This window comes from Mytilus galloprovincialis, chromosome 14 (genome assembly GCF_965363235.1).
Source record: "Mytilus galloprovincialis chromosome 14, xbMytGall1.hap1.1, whole genome shotgun sequence".
In the NCBI taxonomy this organism is placed as follows: Eukaryota; Metazoa; Mollusca; class Bivalvia; order Mytilida; family Mytilidae; genus Mytilus; species Mytilus galloprovincialis.
In genome coordinates, this window is record NC_134851.1 from 4,392,961 (window position 1) to 4,412,892 (window position 19,932).

The 19,932-nt window shown below is 30.9% G+C and overlaps 1 long non-coding RNA gene across 1 annotated transcript; it reads right to left on the minus strand.

Annotated features, from left to right (window-relative positions):
- Nucleotides 1-7,565: 7,565 nt before the first annotated feature.
- On the minus strand, nt 7,566-9,252 carry LOC143058924 (uncharacterized). Its single transcript, XR_012973295.1, has 3 exons — nt 9,118-9,252; nt 8,082-8,218; nt 7,566-7,665 (listed from the first exon to the last, which is right to left on the minus strand). It is a non-coding gene; the product is annotated as an uncharacterized LOC143058924 (long non-coding RNA).
- Nucleotides 9,253-19,932: the final 10,680 nt, after the last annotated feature.

Sequence of the window (19,932 nt, forward strand, 5' to 3'; positions counted from 1 at the left end):
CCGCACCCGGAGGCGTCCCTCAGCAGGCCCCTAAACAAATATATACTAGTCCAGTGATAATGAACGCCATACTAATTTCCAAATTGTACACAAGAAACTAAAATTAAAATAATACAAGACTAACAAAGGCCAGAGGCTCCTGACTTGGGACAGGCACAAAAATGTATAGATGACTGTCACTGATTGATACAATAATTTTCAATTATATAACGTGTTTCATGTCATATTCTATCAGCTTTTCGTACGAAGCTACGTAGCAGATAAAATGTAAGAGATAACTTGCGATAAAATGGACACAGGAAAAAAAGTACATGATAAAGAAATCCCAAAATAGTTTACGGGTGTTAAAATCCAAATGAGGGTAACAAACAAACCTGATAGTGGGATCCATATCCGGTTAAAATTTTGGAATCTAGAGAGGTATACAATCGTTCAAATGATATAACAGGCGACTTCATTGGTATCTTAAAGATACAAGACACTACCAACTTGTCACTTTAGAGACCATGACATATTTTATCTACCGAAATTTCGTGATCGCAAAGCATCGAATCGATACTATATTTATATCTTTATCGTTTTATAACTTTATTTTCTTGTGGAGGAATAGAAAGTTTGCATTATGTAGGAATGAGAAGATGTGGTATGAGTGTCATTGATACGACTCTCTATCCATGTGACAATGCATAAAAAGTTAAGGACCTAAGTACATCCTTCAACACGGAGCCGCGGCTCACCCCAAATTGCAAGCTATAAGAGGGTACCAAAATGGCCAAAAAAATAAATAACAATGAAAACAATCATGCTAAGTTTGAAGTTGGGCGTCTCTGTCAGTATTCCTAATTTATTTATCAATTTAAGAAGCCTGTATGTCTTCTTGCAAAAATACTAGCGATTGCCAGTATTAATTATTTTATTATTATTATCCTATCTTGTAGGACATGTATATACTTATTATAGTAAGAGTCATGTAATGAGAGTTTTTCTTTCATGATTCTCTTTAATATATATTAATTATTGCTGCTATCAGCAGTCTATATTTTGCCATGTTTTACGGCATAGTGGACACGTTTTGTTGCGTTTTAACCACTCTTTCATACAATGATTATGAAATTTGTGGTTGCAATGGTAACTCAAGCACATTAGATCATAGAGATTCATAATGGTCAAGCATATTCGACAGCTAGCTGTAGGGTCCCGATCCATTGCTATCAGGTCCCCAACATCATTAAAGTATCACTGATATATATACTTGACATTTTTGATAGTATTAAACAACAAAGGTATTTGCATATTAATAATGATTGCAACGGTGTTGTTGAATTTGGCTTTTTACGTTTAAAAATTGCATAACCGAATCACAAGTCCATTGTATTTTTCATTTCATATCAAAAATTGTTAAAGTGTGACAATTAGTAAACGTTTCACGTCTTTTTGTAAAATACTCGATTTCAGTTATGTCCCTTCAAGAGAAATTATAAGTTTGAAATGAGGAAATACCCTATATATTAAATCAAATGTATTACAGATAACCTGTGATATAAATAAATATTTGTTATACACAAATGATAAAACAAAAAACACCATGATTTTCAAATGTTATCTTAACAAAATGACAGGGGTTTTCCCATATTTCTACCTTTTAGTATGTTCTTAGATTAGGTTTAGGAATATTAGTCAGATGTTCGGATGATACAGGGTAGAATATTTAGCTTTTTCGCTTTTGTTCTTGTTGCATCGTTGTTTTTCTCTTATAGTTGATATGGTTTCCTCGGTTTTCGTTTGTATCCCAGATTTTTTTCTCTCTATCGATGAATGACTTTAGAACAGCAATATACTGCTGTTGCCTTTAGTTTTTCCCATTACACCAATGCTTTGTCTTTTCATACAAGACTTAAATATCTTATCTAATGTCATCAACCTAACATAAAGTCGATTCGACATTTCTTTTCTTTCGATTTGAGAACAAAATAGTTTTAATGCTATATAGGGTAAAAGTCCGAGTCAGCCTTTTCCGCCAATTATAAGTAGAATATTTCGAAAATAAGCTACAAACCTTATTTTGTTTATCAATTGTTGATCACCTGACTTATAATATCAGTAGTAAATTAAAGTCTTTTTCTAATTTCACCATAGTATATTTTTACATTTTATAAATAAAAATGGCACTTTTTTTATATAGAAATGGATACAACAGCAAAATCCAATTAACTGCACTAAAAAGCCTGTCCATGAGAAAACCATGCAAAACAGTCCGGAAGCAACATTTGCCTATCTTTATGAAATCTTGTTTGTAGGTTAACCTTAACATATATTTTGTAAATAAATAATAACTTTTAGTCTGAATTATATATCTTGGCTGTAGGGGACGCCACCATGAATATGTCGATTTTCAGATGAAAACCAATAGACAATACACGAAATAAGCATATTTTGAAACATTTTTTAATGTGATAATACACATATTATCAACAAAAGTGGCAGCATATGTAAACTGTTATGCTAGGACCTTTCCATAGCCATATCTGCCATAAAAAAATGAAGTTAACCATGGACAGATAACTCTGAAAATTTGGCAATTTTCCAAATTTCCTATTTTCTCAAAAATGCCTAAGTTCACATGGTTGTATATACTAAATTTACACTTTTATTTCTTTTGTATTGCCTTTTTACACTTATATAAGTCTTGCTACTTATAGTATAATACCTTTTGATTTGCATTGAATATTTATAATTTTTTTGCAATCAAAGGTACCCCCTTTTTTTTTCCCAAAAAAATGAAAAATTCTGAAAATGAAGCAAATACCGACAATTCAATTAACATGATGAAGCTGACAGCAACATATTAAAAATGAACACTGAAAGTGGGTTTAAAAATTTTTAAAAGTTTTAAAATAACAAGCTTTTCAAAAGATTAATATATATTGATAGGGGATTAATAAAGGAACAAAAATAGAGAACAAAATATATAGGTCTAAGTGCAATTTAGCTATTGAAATTTCGACGGGAAATGTTCTTTCTTGATTTTCCATAGCTTTATCATTGACAAGTTTAATGTTTAAGATTCCAATTGTGAACTTTCCATTTTTAAGTAGCAACATTCCATCAGCACCTGCATACGAGGTATACATCTCCCAAATCATACGATATTCCCGTGCTTGTATTTCCTATCATGATGTTCTTGATACAGGGTTGTTGCTCACAATGAAGCTGTTAAACCAAGAGTTCCAAATGGTGAAGTTGAAATCATCTTTTCGTAAATTTTACGGACGCCATCACGAGTTGGTTGTCTGTTATGGAATAACCGTTTCACAAATGATATCGGATATGTTCATTACGTCGTAACTACAATTACCTTCCCTTTCATGAATGTGACCTACTCAATTAGACTATTTACCGGATTTGTTATCACATAAGCAACACGACGGGTGCCACAGGTGTAGCAGTACCTGCTTACCCTTCCGGAGCACCTGAGATCACCCCTAGTTTTAGTGGGGTTCTAGTTGTTTATTCTTTAGTGTTCTATGTTGTGTCATGTGTACAATTGTTTGTCTGTTTGTCTTTTCCATTTTTAGCCATGGTGTTGTCAGTTTATTTTCGATTTATGAGTTTGACTGTCCCTTTGGTATCTTTCGTCCCTCTTTTAAGTTCTCAAAAACTATTAAAAAATAACAAAGATATTACAAGACTTTTGCAGATGGCTTCTTATTGTGCAAGTACAAAATTTAAAAAGAAAAATTGGGGTTAGTGGTTTAAATGTTTTAAAGCATTCAAATGAAGAAAACTAGAGGATTATGAAAATATGACAGACATTTCAAAACATGTACAATATGAATTATCCAAAAATAGGAAAATCCCCTTCAATACATGATCCTCATAACTTGGGAACTTAAAATCTAAAATTAATTAAAATTTAAAGGGAACTCCCTTTAATAGATATAAACAATTCACCAAAAATGATATCTATTTAAAGCCTTTTCGATTTTTCATCCAAAAACTGAAAAGTCCCCTTTTTTATAAATGAATCCATAAAACTCTAAAATTAAAATCTGAAGCTGATGAAAATCAAAACGGGAACTTATTTTAATTGGTATTAACAATTCACCAAGTTTAATGTAAATAAAAGTACTTTTGACATGTTTGAGTTATTGTCTGAGATTTTGATGATGGACAGGCTGACAAATTGACAGAAAGACAGACAGAGGTATACCATAATACATCATCCCGTAAAAGGTCATATAAAAAGCTATGCAAGTCGTGACTTGTCAATAATTTTCTTAGAGCAACAAAAAAGTTATTGGATACTTTCACCTGCCAGCATAATTATTTTAAATCTTTGATTACATTTGTTACTAAACCACCTTTCTTTTTTATAATTTTTTAATATTTTTTTTGTTAGTTTTTTAAAAATAGTTTCTCATTGCTGTTTTACATGATTTGTATACCCTTTTATACATGTAATTATGTCTCTGCAAAATAAACATTTTAACTTGAAAATGGATTTTATTTTTTTTATAAATTTAATGTGTCATGTTTTTGTCAGTATTTGATGTCTGAAGAGCAGACGGAAACAGTGGGCACATAACTTGTGTAATATATTTTTCCAACATTTTTCAACCCAAGTTCCTGAAACTTCACTGAGAAGTCGCAAACAAGTTGAATTTGTGAACGTGCTATATCATGGAATACCAAAGAACATATAGTCTTCTTGTACCAGTTTTCTGTTTCTTATATATGATGCCCTTACAAAACCTTGCATGAAAAATCTCTCTGCGCGTTTGATTTTGCCATTTGTAAAGTGACATTTCGTTTTGCATTCTCCTTGGAATCGGGTATTTTTGTTATTTTACTTTTTTCATATCAAGTTCTGCATTAACATAAAATACAGACAAAATATAATAATTTTAACACTCTACAAATCTACCAAAAAAGAAATAAAAAATAAAAAAAGAAGATGTGGTATGATTGACAATGAGACAACTCTCCACAAGAGACCAAAATAACACAGCAATTAACATCTATAGGTCACCGTACGACCTTCAAGAATGAGAAAAGCCGATACCGCATAGTTAGCTATAAAAAGCCCCGAAATGACTATGTAAAACAATGTCTTCTCTTTGGATTTACACAGGCTAGTATTATCAATGCATCAAATGGACTCTCAGTAAACACAAGTATGTAATCATTCAATGATGATTCCGAGGAACTATCTTTCACCTAACTCAACTCATATAGCCAGTGGTTCCTTGTCTTGTGAATTTATAACCAGACTTTTTTTCTCGTGGAAAACAGACATAAACACCTGGGAGTTCATTTTCTCAATGTATAGATGACTGTCACTGATTGATACAATAATTTTCAATTATATAACGTGTTTCATGTCATATTCTATCAGCTTTTCGTACGAAGCTACGTAGCAGATAAAATGTAAGAGATAACTTGCGATAAAATGGACACAGGAAAAAAAGTACATGATAAAGAAATCCCAAAATAGTTTACGGGTGTTAAAATCCAAATGAGGGTAACAAACAAACCTGATAGTGGGATCCATATCCGGTTTAAATGTTGGAATCTAGAGAGGTATACAATCGTTCAAATGATATAACAGGCGACTTCATTGGTATCTTAAAGATACAAGACACTATCAACTTGTCACTTAAGAGACCATGACATATTTTATCTACCTAAATTTCGTGATCGCAAAGCATCGAATCGATACTATATTTATATCTGTTTCATTTTATAACTTTATTTTCTTGTGGAGGAATAGAAAGTTTGCATTCTGTAGAAATGAGAAGATGTGGTATGAGTGTCACGGATACAACTCTCTATCCATGTGACAATGCATAAAAAGTTAAGGGCCTAAGTACATCCTTCAACACGGAGCCGCGGCTCACCCCAAATTGCAAGCTATAAGAGGGTACCAAAATGGCCAAAAAATAAATAACAATGAAAACAATCATGCAAAGTTTGAAGTTGTCCGTCTCTGTCAGTATTCCTAATTTATTCATAAATTTAAGTAGCCTGTATGTCTTCTTGCAAAAATACTAGCGATTGCCAGTATTAATTATTTTATATTAATTTATATGATTATCCTATCTTGTAGGACATGTATATAATTATAATAGTAAGAGTCATGTAATGAGAGTTTTTCTTTCATGATTCTCTTTAATATATATTAATTATTGCTGCTATCAGCAGTCTATATTTTGCCATGTTTTACGGCATAGTGGACACGTTTTGTTGCGTTTTAACCACTCTTTCATACAATGATTATGAAATGTGTGGTTGCAATGGTAACTCAAGCACATTAGATCATAGAGATTCATAATGGTCAAGCATATTCGACAGCTAGCTGTAGGGTCCCGATCCATTGCTATCAGGTCCCCAACATCATTAAAGTATCACTGATATATATACTTGACATTTTTGATAGTATTGAACAACAAAGGTATTTGCATATTAATAATAATTGCAAAGTGTTGTTGAATTTGGCTTCTTACGTTTAAAAATTGCATAACCGAATCACAAGTCCATTGTATTTTTCATTTCATATTAAAAATTGTTAAAGTGTGACAATTAGTAAACGTTTCACGTCTTTTTGTAAAATACTCGATTTCAGTAATGTCCCAGTTAACACAAAAATATTTTGTTTATGTTTTTAAAACATTTTGAAAAATGTTGTGAAAATATCGTAGAAAATATTAAAACAACGTGCCATTGTATGGTTTCACAAATATTTTCAAAACATTTTCTATAACATTTCCAGAATATTTTTAAGACATCATTAAAACGTTTCTAAATTTTGTTGACAATGTTTGTAAAATGTTTTATAAATGTTTGTTTTATATTAAAATATCCTTGAAACATTTTTAAAACATAAAACAAAAATGTTTTGCAGGAAGTAATGTTGTGAAAATGTTCAAAAAACATTTTACAAAATGTTTTAATAATGTTCATATTCTCAAAACATCATTTAAATGTTATATGAATATCATTAGAAAAATGTTTTCTAACATCATTATTCAAACGTTTTATAAAATATTATAAAACAGTTGATCGTGCTTGAATATGGGGAGATCCTGGGTCCCCGCATGGAGCTATAATTATGGTTTATCTAATTCCAACTATTTCACTTCAACTTTGTCTAGTTTAGAGCATGTGGCCACTTTTCTCATAATCCTAGATCTGCATCTGAAAAACAACTGCTGTCATACTGATCTTTACCCAACATCTCATTTTACAATTGTTTGTTGATTACAGTTGAATCAGCATATATTTTATTTACTTTTGTCAGATTTAGATTGATATCTCATTGACATAACCCTATTTTTTGTATTTATTGAACACGTAATATTATATAGTTTGTCATGGTTTTACTTACAGAAAGGTATTCTTTTTTTCTGATTTTAAATATCTTTGCGCATTTTTTTTAAAAGTATTTCTTGATCTCATGTTTGATCACAGGTACCCTCAGACATTTTTCTGCTTCTGCATAGTTTTTTAACTGTTTTCTCTGCTACCTTATAAGTAATTAGTCAACACTATACAAGATAGAACTACAATTATAAATGCAAAACATTTATTCAATATTTTCATATCACTGTTCTTTTTCAAAGTTTCCTTTGTTCCATTCTTTTTATTTCCTTTGACATCTGCTGGCTTCTGTAAAATAAAGTGTAAGCAAATTAGTCCTTCAGTTTAGTGATTAAACAAGTGGCTGAAATTTCAGTTAATTTAATCAAAATTACACTATAAACTATTTCTCTTCATTAAATCCAGCGGTTTTACAAAAATATATTGAAAAGTGTCAACTTATCAGTGTTAATTGATTGTGAAGCAACAATTGTAGCTATTTTAAACATCTAGAGGTTTTTTTTATTATTAAACAAGTGTAACGGTAGATTTCACCAGTTTTTAAAATAAGACACTATAGTTTTCTCAACTATAAAGAGTAGCCAGCCATGAAGAACCTGTAACATTTTCTTGGTCTTCCATAAAAAAAAATATTTTGTAATGGTTATTGTATATTTTTGTGCAAATACATGTAATGTAGATTGAGGATTTAAAATAATAAATACCTTCAAAAAATTTGCTCTTCCAGGATATTTGTAGTCATTTCTAAGCTTATATTCTTCTTTAAAATCCCCATTTCCATTCTCCATTTTAATCTGCATTTCAGAAAATTTATCATAAATTTTGGAACGTCTAATTGATCCTACAAAAGTTAAAATAAACAAATGAATAAAATATAAGTTAGAAAAAGTCACAGTGTAATAGTCAGCTACAAAGGCCACAACATTTAAAAGTGAACAGCTGCTCCATGTATATAAACAATCCAGTGTTATTCAAATTGGTTAAAGCTTTTTGAGTTAGTGTCGGACATGTTGACGCAACAGATAGAGGAACGAACAGGCCGACCGACAGACGGACACAGTAAACATTACCATAATACGTCCTGTAAAGTCGTATAATTTAAACAATATTAACAATGAAAGGAATGGCATAATTTATAAAGTTTAACGAAAAAACAAATTTGTCAGAAATGAACCGGCAACTACTGAATCAAACTCCTGTCTTGGGATCGGCACATAAATAATTATCTGGCTGGGTGATAGGTTGTTACTTGTAGGGCTCAACACAAAAGTACAAGTTACAAAAACATAAAACAATATATTATAGAGGCAACAACACTCGCTTTGTCAAATAGCAAAAGCTTTGATAATCATTGCGTATTTGAGATTCCCTTGATAAGTAGATGTGTAGCCAGCGATGGAGCAAATAAAGTATTGCCCTGTCTGTTAAAGCAAATAATGGGCTGACTTGTAATGCTTATAACAGAACTTTTCAGACATGCTCAGTGGTTACAAGTGATTGCATTTATAGAATTTAAAATAATATAAAAAAAACCTTAAGTTTAACCCTGTTTGTATAATTCTAATGTTCACTGGACATACACATCACAACATCAAGGCAGACTAAATTATCATCATCCCCCTTTTTGTATTATACTTGCTTACACTCGTATTTATTGTTTGAATATATTAAACAAATTAACCAAGATATTTTTAGAAGCATAACAATGATTTATAAATGTGAACTAGTGTCATATCTTACCAGTTTTAACGCATGATAAGGTTATTCTTTATTTTGTACGTTTCCTTTGTCTTTGTTTACAGCATGGCAATAATTAAAACTTCCGGTTACTGGTTTCAAAATTCCTTTGGATCATGTCCGTTGATCATCGGGAACAGTTAGATTTTAAATGTGTAAACGTTTGATGTCGGTAGTGGAATATAAAATCCGGAAAATAGCAGTGCGTGCACTATATAATGCTATATATATATGGGATCGAGGTACAGCTCCAATCTCTGTCATTTATTAAATAAAATAAAGTATTTTACATAACCTAAGTCAATGTTTGAAAAATATTGTTAAAACATTTTCTATTAAATATTTTTTTGTAAATGTATTCATAATATTATTTTAGAATGTTGTTAAAATATAAGCAACAAAATGTTTTATAAAGTCATTTTCTCAATATTAAATGCGAAACGTTTTTAAAATGTTTTGGGGTAAATGTGTTCATAATATTATTTTAAAATGTTGTCAAAATATTAGCAACAAAATGTTTTATAAATTCATTTTCTCAACATTAAAAGCGTAACGTTTTCAAAATGTTTTCATCAAATATTAGGAAGAAATGTTGTTAAAATATCTCAAAGGCATGTTATTTAAACATTTCATGAAACATTTTTAGAAAATATTTTTAAAACATCGGAGTGATATTGTTAAGAATGTTCTACTTATATACTTTTAAAATGTTTTTCAGAGGTAGAACCTACATATCTTCTGAACATTTATAAAACATTCATACAAAATATCTTAAAAAATATTATCGAAAACATTTTTATGAATATTCTTACATCATTGTAAAAATATTTTCAAAAAATGTTTTAAATAAATGTTTTAAAAATCAAAGAAAAAATATTCACATAACATCACGAAAATATTTGTTTGACAACGTTTTGATAAGACATTTATACAACCTTATAAAAATGTTTTGAAAATGTTTTGTGCTACCTGGGGTCCCTTCAAGAGAAATTATAAGTTTGAAATGAGGAAATACCCTATATATTAAATCAAATGTATTACAGATAACCTGTGATATAAATAAATATTTGTTATACACAAATGATAAAACAAAAAACATCATGATTTTCAAATGTTATCTTAACAAAATGACAGGGGTTTTCCCATATTTCTACCTTTTAGTATGTTCTTAGATTAGGTTTAGGAATATTGGTCAGATGTTCGGACGATACAGGGTAAACTATTTAGGTTTTTCGCTTTTATTCTTGTTGCATCGTTGTTTTTCTCTTATAGTTGATATGGTTTCCTCGGTTTTCGTTTGTAACCCAGATTTTTTTCTCTCTATCGATGAATGACTTTAGAACAGCGATATACTGCTGTTGCTTTTAGTTTTTCCCATTACACCAATTGTTTGTCTTTTTATACAAGACTTAAATATCTTATCTAATGATATCAACCTAACATTAAGTCGATTCGACATTTCTTTTCTTTCGATTTGAGAACAAAATAATTTTAATGCTATATAGGGTAAAAGTCCGAGTCAGCCTTTTCCGCCAATTATAAGTAGAATATTTCGAAAATAAGCTACAAACCTTATTTTGTTTATCAACTGTTGATCACCTGACTTATAATATCAGTAGTAAATTAAAGTTTTTTTCTTATTTCACCATAGTATATTCTTACATTTTATAAATAAAAATGGCACTATTTTTATATAGAAATGGATACAACAGCAAAATCCAATTAACTGCACTAAAGAGCCTGTCTATTAGAAAACCATGGAAAACAGTCCGGAAGCAACATTTGCCTATCTTTATGAAATCTTGTTTGTAGGTTAACCTCAACATATATATTGTAAATAAATAATAACTTTTAGTCTGAATTATATATCTTGGCTGTAGGGGACGCCACCATGAATATATCGATTTTCAGATGAAAACCAATAGACAATACACGAAATAAGCATATTTTGAAACATTATTTAATGTGATAATACACATATTATCAACAAAAGTGGCAGCATATGTAAACTGTTATGCTAGGACCTTTCCATAGCCATATCTGCCATAAAAAAAATGAAGTTAACCACGGACAGATAACTCTGAAAATTTGGCAATTTTCCAAATTTCCTATTTTCTCAAAAATGCCTAAGTTCACATGGTTGTATATACTAAATTTACACTTTTATTTCTTTTGTATTGCCTTTTTACACTTATATAAGTCTTGCTACTTATAGTATAATACCTTTTGATTTGCATTGAATATTTACAAATTTTTTTGCAATCAAAGGTACCCCCTTTTTTTTCCCCAAAAAATGAAAAATTCTGAAAATGAAGCAAATACCGACAATTCAATTAACATGATGAAGCTGACAGCAACTTATTAAAAATGAACACTGAAAGTGGGTTTTTTACTCAGATAATAAGAGAGACACATAAAATCAAATAATTCTTTTAAGATTTCTTGGTTGGTAGGGACATTAAAAATCATTATGATTTCCGTTGGCAAAAAAAAATTGAACTTAAGGAAATTCACTACTCAGTTTTAAAATAACAAGCTTTTCAAAAGATTAATATATATTGATAGGGGATTAATAAAGGAACAAAAATAGAGAACAAAATATATAGGTCTAAGTGCAATTTAGCTATTGAAATTTCGACGGGAAATGTTCTTTCTTGATTTTCCATAGCTTTATCATTGACAAGTTTAATGCTTAAGTTTCCAATTGTGAACTTTCCATTTTTAAGTAGCAACATTCCATCAGCACCTACATACGAGGTATACATCTCCCAAATAATACGATATTCCCGTGCTTGTATGTCCTATCATGATGTTCTTGATAAAGGGTTGTTGCTCACAATGAAGCTGTTAAACCAAGAGTTCCAAATGGTGAAGTTGAAATCATCCCTTCGTAGATTTTACGGACGCCATCACGAGTTGGTTGTCTGTTATGGAATAACCGTTTCACAAATGATATCGGATATGTTCCTTACGTCTTAACTCCAATTACCTTCCCTTTCATGAATATGACCTACCGAATTAGACTGTTTACCGGATTTGTTATCACATAAGCAACACGAGAGTTGTCTCATTTGCAATCATACCACATCTTCTTTTTTATACATAATAGTATTTAATTAAAACGTCATTACAAATGTAATTTACAATCATCTAAACTATCTCAGAATACTGCACATTTTGTAATCACTGAACTGGTCATACTTATAACCAATATGTTGACATATAAGAGTCTAAGATGTAAAAACTCAACGACATAACACTGCTGTTATTCCTTATTAGGTCTTTGGGTAATTGAAAAGTTATTTATATGCGGAAGTAGTGCTGACTACGTATAGAGAATTCAACAGTACTGGGTTTATCTTCAAGTTTCAGGTAAAAGCGTAAAGATTATATATTAACACAACCGATACGCTGCTAAGAAAAGCCTCCCTTTGCTGTATGAATAAGGAAAAAAGTTTACTGTGCAAACACATCATTACATGTTAGAGGGTAAAAAAGTCATGAAAAATGTTAGTCAAAAAAGCCATAAAAATCTATTTAGAACTTTTGTAATACAAAAAATTGAAAACAACACGTTTAATAATTTAAATGCGTCCGAAGCGCTTTTCTGGATTTACCTTCATCAGGAACGCTCAAAGCCAAACATTTAAAATCCGAGGATGTATAAGTACCGAAACCATTGAAGTAAGGATGTTTAGTAAGACAGTTCATTGGTATATTTCGCCTCTCTTTCATTCTGACAGTCACGATATAGCAAATAATGCTGAACATGGCGATTAACACAAACAATCAATCTTTTCAATTAACTGAAAAGAGGTTACTTTGTCCATTTTTTTTCTCTTAGACATGTATTGTATTTAGATTTAAGATGATGTGGTATGAGTGCCAATGAGACAACCCTCCATCAAAGTCACAATTTGTAGAAGAAAAACCAATATAGGTCAAAGTACGGTCTTCAATACGGAGCATGCGTTTGATGAAAATATTAGTAACGCAGGATATGATTTACTGAACTGTAAATCGTTCACCATTTGAAACTACCTTCCGGAGAAAAAAGTATATAAAATCTTCTACACTTCTGTTTTAAGCACAGCATAAAACAAAAAATAAGTAATTTATTAAGATTAAAACATCGGCGGCAGAACAAGTGGAAAATGAATAATAAATTTTTTAATTCAACTTAAAATGGTCATCGTATTTTTGGCTATTCGGTATTTAAAAAAGTTTAAAAAAAAGACAAAAATATACCGAATTCCTAGGTAATTTGAAAAGGAGAAATCCATAAAACTAACAAAATCAAATAGTATAAAGAATATTACTCAACGGAACGACAAAGGTATGCTATGCATGTCATTGAGTATCTAGTAGTATTTGAAAACCTACGAATTAATCTTTACATATGAAAAACAAGATTAAAAAAAATGATGTTTGAATGCAGTAATTTATGTGTCCTAGAAAAGACCATACAATATAATGTTAGTATGTGGGTTTCAAAATGATTAAGTAGACCTTATTCTAACGAATTGTAGATTATCTAAACTTCATTTTTAAAGAATTCTGTAGGAACTACTTTTATCTATAAGCGTATAATCTAATTGTCTTAGACACCTTGTACACATAATACCAAATAAACAGTAAATGTCTTAAGAATTAAGAATCTAAAGTATTTGTTTTACAGAGAAAAATAAAAAATGCACAATTTGTACTTACAAGAAAGCTATTAAAACAAAATTTCCAAGTAGTGAAATTGCAATGACCCTTTCGTTAATTTTACGAATCTGTTGACCGTAGTGGTATTTCTGTTTCACAGATAACGACGTATATGTTCAAATTGTTGTTACCGTAATATAGCCCTCTTTTCTCAAATGATATCTACCGAATGAAACGTATGACTGGATTTATAATAACATCATTAGAACGAAGGGTGCCAAATGAGAAACAGCATCTGCTTACCTTTTTCAAGTTTTTTTGTCAAGGCGTTGTCAGTTAAATTTTTACTTGTGTTTCAATGTCCCTTTGGTTTCTTTTGTCTCTCATTTTTAATAATGTATTGTTGAGACATTCATATAGCATGCGTTACATATAAAATAACTCATATAGTAGGAGTTACCCACAAACAGTCAATCAATTGGTGATGACGTCAAAAGTTTTAAATTTGTCATTGTAAGCTGTAACACTCTATCAAGGAAACTATGATGAGAAATACAAGCTCTGGAAAATAGTATCATCCTTGGGGTACATGTATATACTCCATTTAAAGGCGCTGCATGAATGTTGCTTAGCTTAAATCATCTCTTTTGTCATAAAGTGATGTATTTAACTGACCCTCGTGTTCAATTTCTAGATCTATTTCAAGGTATGAAGCTGATTTTTATGTATCTGTTGTATCCCATATTTCACGTTCGATTCAGTTCATTTGTTTGGGCCCTTTATAGTTGATTATATGATATGGGGTTTTCCCAATGTGAAAGACTGTACGGCTGCCTATAATGGTTTAGATCTACTTTATTTGAACTTTGGTATATAGTTGTCTCATTGTCAATCATACCTATTGTCTGATATCTATATAAGATTGCAAGCAATTAAATATATCGTGGATTTTTCAGTATTCACATAATTGTGTTAAAATAATCATACAACGTTATTATGCAAAGTAAAAGTATAAAAATACTAGCTATTGCCAGTATTTAATTTAGTTTATTGTCTTGCTTAGTTTATCGTCCTTCTTAGGTAAGTTTATTCTCCGAATAACTCGGTTACATTTAATGAGTATTATTACTGCACTCAGCAGTCTATATTTTGCCATGTTGTCCTGCATAATGGACAGGTTTTGTTGCGTTTTAACCACTCTTTCAAACATAGATTATGAAATTTGTGGCTGCAATGGTAATTCATGCACACTAGATCATAGAGACTCATAGTGTTTAAGCATATTCGACAGCTCTCAGCTGTAGGGTCCTTGAACAACACATATACATTTTGAAATAAGGAAGTTTAAATATTAGAACTATCTGTCATATGTGAATGACTGTTATATATAAATAATCAATTGGTGTATTAATAAATCGATTCGATATATGACTAACTTTAAAACAAAATTGTTTTTTTGGAGTAGTTATCCAAAATCTCATTTGTTTCACCTATTTGAAAATCTCATCTTGTTGATCCTTTCAGTTTATTACAAGTTCTTTATATATAGTGTAGTTCTCTTGCTTATACCCAAATACGAAAAACGGGTACGCATGTTCATTGTAAGACATTATAATTCCTACGGTTGATTGATGGCAATTTTTTATTGATTGATAATGCTAGGTTTCCGGTGGGATTCGTGTTGCTCATTCTTATATTTAGTATATGAAAGTTTATATGAGAAGGCATAGTGGCCTTCGGCTGTTGTCTGCTCTATGGTCGGGTTTTTGTCGCTTTGACACATTCCCTATTTCCATTTTCAATTTTATTGTAGTTGTGAGTCGTATATAGGCGAGCGTAATATTTGAAAAAGACGTCTAGTTAAGGACTTTAATGCACCCACCTAACACACGGCTAATTTTTTTTTAAATGAAAGAATAATGATTAAACTTTGATTTTTGCCCGGTCGTCACAAAATCGTACGGTGCAGTTTTTGTAAAATTGACGTTTATTTCAGAAATAAGTTGAACATTATACAATTATGACATGTTTTTCAAGCAAAGGAAATTAGTCGTATCTCTTCTTTTAGACAGAATAATTAAGTGAATTAGATTCTTAAAATAATGAAAAACAATATTTACAACTGTAAGTCCGCATGCTTTTGCATTCCTTCTAAATATTTGACATTTTGTACGAAAATTTTCATAATCCCGAGCTTTTTGGATCTACAATTAATTTTTTATTAAATGTTTTTGCAATCTATCCGTTTTAGATCACACCAAATTACTCATCAGTTATCGTTTTTTCATTCAAGATCAAGACTTTATCTCAACAATTCTTAAAATCACGAATTTCTGTAATTTTATGATGTTGAGTAAAATCACTATAATTTCCGGATTCCCTTATCTATTTCGTTATCGTTTTTTACTGAATATATTAGTCGATTTCCGTGTACTTAATAGTGCTATTAGAGTACGATAAATCATATTTAAACGGTTCTATTTTTATCTTTAACTTCAGTGTAGCTTAAATAGATATAAAATCGTCCAAAATAAAGATCAAATCAAAGTAAAACATAGTTTTTGAGTTCTGTAGAATTCACCCCTTTCTAAATAAGGAATCGTATCGGAAAATTGTAGAAAATCTTCCGAGTCGTGTCAAATTTTCACAGTCCAGTTCACAATGAAACCCTTCCTTTGCTAAAAAGCAAAAAAACTATCCATTTATTGACACAGATGCATAGTCTGTCATATATTTACTACATAGAAACTATGTAGTTAACACTTAAGTGAAGATACAGTTGTATTGCCGCAGTGGGAAAACGAAAAGATGAAGTTTACAGAAGACTGGTTGATGAATATGAAAAAAATGAAAACATCCCATTTGAAAATACAAAATATCATAAGAGTTGCTTTAAATATTTCAAAAGAAGCACAACCTATCAACTTCTGTTTTGTCTGTACAAAGACTTTGTACTACATGTACCAATTCTACCGACCAGTATATCTTCTCAGTAGATCTACAACTCATTGTGATTTGTCTGTTTGTATATTTTGAAAATGTATAAAGCCTATAAGCAAGTTACACAACTTCATAAGGTATCCTCTGAGGAGCAAACTCAAGCTGTATTGGGTGTTACTACATATATCTCCTACAATGATCTGATTTACAAAATAACTCATGATAATTTTACTATTAAAACTTTATACCATCGAGCTTGCATCGCTAAATATTTGCTACAAAATTTGAAATCAGAAATTAAAGAGCTATTTAGTTCTTAACATAAAACAGCTTTTACTTACTCTTCGACGATTAAAGATGACGTGCCTGTACACAAGGAAGTATTCTGGTTAACAACTTTAATTACTTGATCAGTTAACCGGGCTTAATTTCTGCCCGAGGATCGCCGCCGAGAAAACTACACAACATATTATCAGCTTCAACAAAAACTAAAAAAACCATGGTCAATTTATAGTTACATGTATACAGCTTCAACAAGGCCAAGGTACATCCAATATTGTATACAGTATATCTATAATTTTGTCTTATGCCGTAATGACGGAAAATTACCCGTTTAAAATGACTGTGATATTCGGTCTGTAAAATTTAAAGATCTGAGCAGTGACTGCGAAACTGGTTGCAAGCACTTAGTGCAGCTACTTTACGGAAGCAGATATAGGGTAAAGTTGTAATCCAATCAGATGAATATCCATTATCTTAAAACATTTCACTGGATTGTTCAATTGAAATTATGCCACCTGCTTTAAAAACATTTCTGTGTTGTCTTTTGGATGGTGGCACATCTGCGGCAGTTAATAAAGCGTACAATATTCCTATTGACAAAGTTCTTAGATGTATGGCTGTAGTAGAATGTATATTATCTATAAATATTTTTTTTACTCTTTTTCATTTAGGTTTATCACTACCAATGCACCGTATTTATGGACACACCTTTGATAACTATTAACAAGTTTGACTGATCAGGAGATTAGAAACAATGAAAATGGGGCATACATTCTACATGGCATTATTTTTCTTCTGGGGGTTAAAATTTTATCCAAGACAATGTCGACCCAACTACAGAAACAATAAAAGATTTCCGTATGACTTTGGTTGGCTAAAAGGCAACATCGGTCCGGTATGATGTCATCCAACTTTCTACAAGATTTGATCTGTTCACGCATTGGTATAGGTATAGGGGGAGGGTTGAGATTTCCAAAAACATGTTTAACACCGCCGCAATTTTGCGCCTGTCCCAAGTCAGGAGCATCGTGCCTTTCTTAGTTTTGTATGATTTTTTATTTTAACTTCTTGAGTATATTTCGAAGCTTAGTATGACGTCCATTATCATTTCAAAGTAGTACATTTTTGTTTAGGGGCCAGCTGAAGAACGCCTCCGGGTTTGGGAGTTTCTTGCTGCATTGACGACCCATTGGTGGTTTTTGGCCGTTGCCTGCTTTTTAGCGGGTTGGTGTCTCTTTGACAAATCCCTCATGTCTATTCCAAATTTTTAATTCAATCTGTATATAGTAGATCTTGAGTCCGCTTTGAGCAAAACCTCTGCTGTACTGATATATGCCCATGCCAAGGAAGTTGTCTTTGTTTAGATATGTTGACCGATAAGAATGATGAGATTACAAGTTAAAATGAAGCTATAATATTCCGATATCGCAATATTCCGACACCTAAATGGTCCAACATCCCATTGGTCCGACGTTTCGATCACGGGATTTTAACATTAGAAAGCCAAATAAAAGGTTCAATATTAGGATAGCCTTGTTATCCGTTTGAAGCGGTGAAACAAGATAAAAAAACGTAATACTTAGTGCCAAAGTAGCCGAACGTCATCACAAGTGTAATATTTAAAAAGAGTACAAACTACTTTGTCAAGTGTTGTTTGATTAATAATATATCTCAAGATACACGGCGGCCGACTGAAGTAAAATCAAACACATTTTGACGTACAATGAGTGATCATATTTTCCTTGTGATGTTTTATATTAAAATTGTCAATTAGTTGATATAAATATATCAGTAGCACTTTACTCATTTTAGTTATGTTTGTTAGTACTCTTATCATATCTGATTTAGTGATGTATGAGTTGTTAATGTCTGTGTCATTTTGGTCTTTTGTGGATAGTTGTCTCATTTGCAATCATACCACATCTTCTTTTTTATATATCAACATATTGCAACATATATAAAAGAAAATCTGTTCTATGGTTGTCAGGCTTTCAAACTAACAGGAGACCATACACTTCCTCAATTTTAATAAACAGCTCATCATGGGACTTTTCTAAACAATTAAAAATACGTCATATGTTATATTTTCCCCTTGCTTCAAATATTTTGTTTCAGATTATTTATATCAAATTTGCAGATATATATGTTTGTAAATACGTGCAATCAAATGATATGGGGGTATTATATGATTTAGATAATACAAGGGCGACTACAGATACATTTGTGTGACTTAAATGTTGATTTTCAAAGACTCCGAGAGAAAACGTTATGTAACATGCGTTACCGTTAAAATCAACCAAAATTAATTAATATTATGATAGAAATATATTTTCCCAACAGTAATACAGCATTCCTATAAAATTGTTTCGTTTTTGCATTTGTTTTGACTCGATTTTATAACTGAAAGTATCCGTGAATTGAAATTGCACCCATGACCTTTGACCTCGATTTAAAAAAAATGCACCATAATTTCTTTTGACGACCGAGATATTTAGAAAGTACACATTCTTAGCTTTCTAGTGATATATAATTTAGCCGTGTGTTAGGTAGGTGCATTAAAAATGTAAATTTGGCTCTCATATCACTCGCCTAATAATGAGTGTACAATTCAGAGAATGAACAGTGTTACTTCGATAAAAAACGAATAAAACTAGGGATTAGTCTCCGCTTTAAATTCGGTATTGCTTTGTTTTTTGTTCGAACTGCATTTATTTAGGACATATCATTTCAATGATAAACATCCAACACATACATCTGAAACCATTACATGTTTTTATAATCATTGTTTTTATTAGTTATTCATTTAAATATTTTAAAAAAAATCTAAATCGCTTATTTCATTTACAAAAATATTTCTGTTATCGTTCAATTTCGTTTCTTTAACTTTTTATTTGGAAATGTCGGTATGCATGATAATTACATACAAACTGAAAACAACAGTTATTA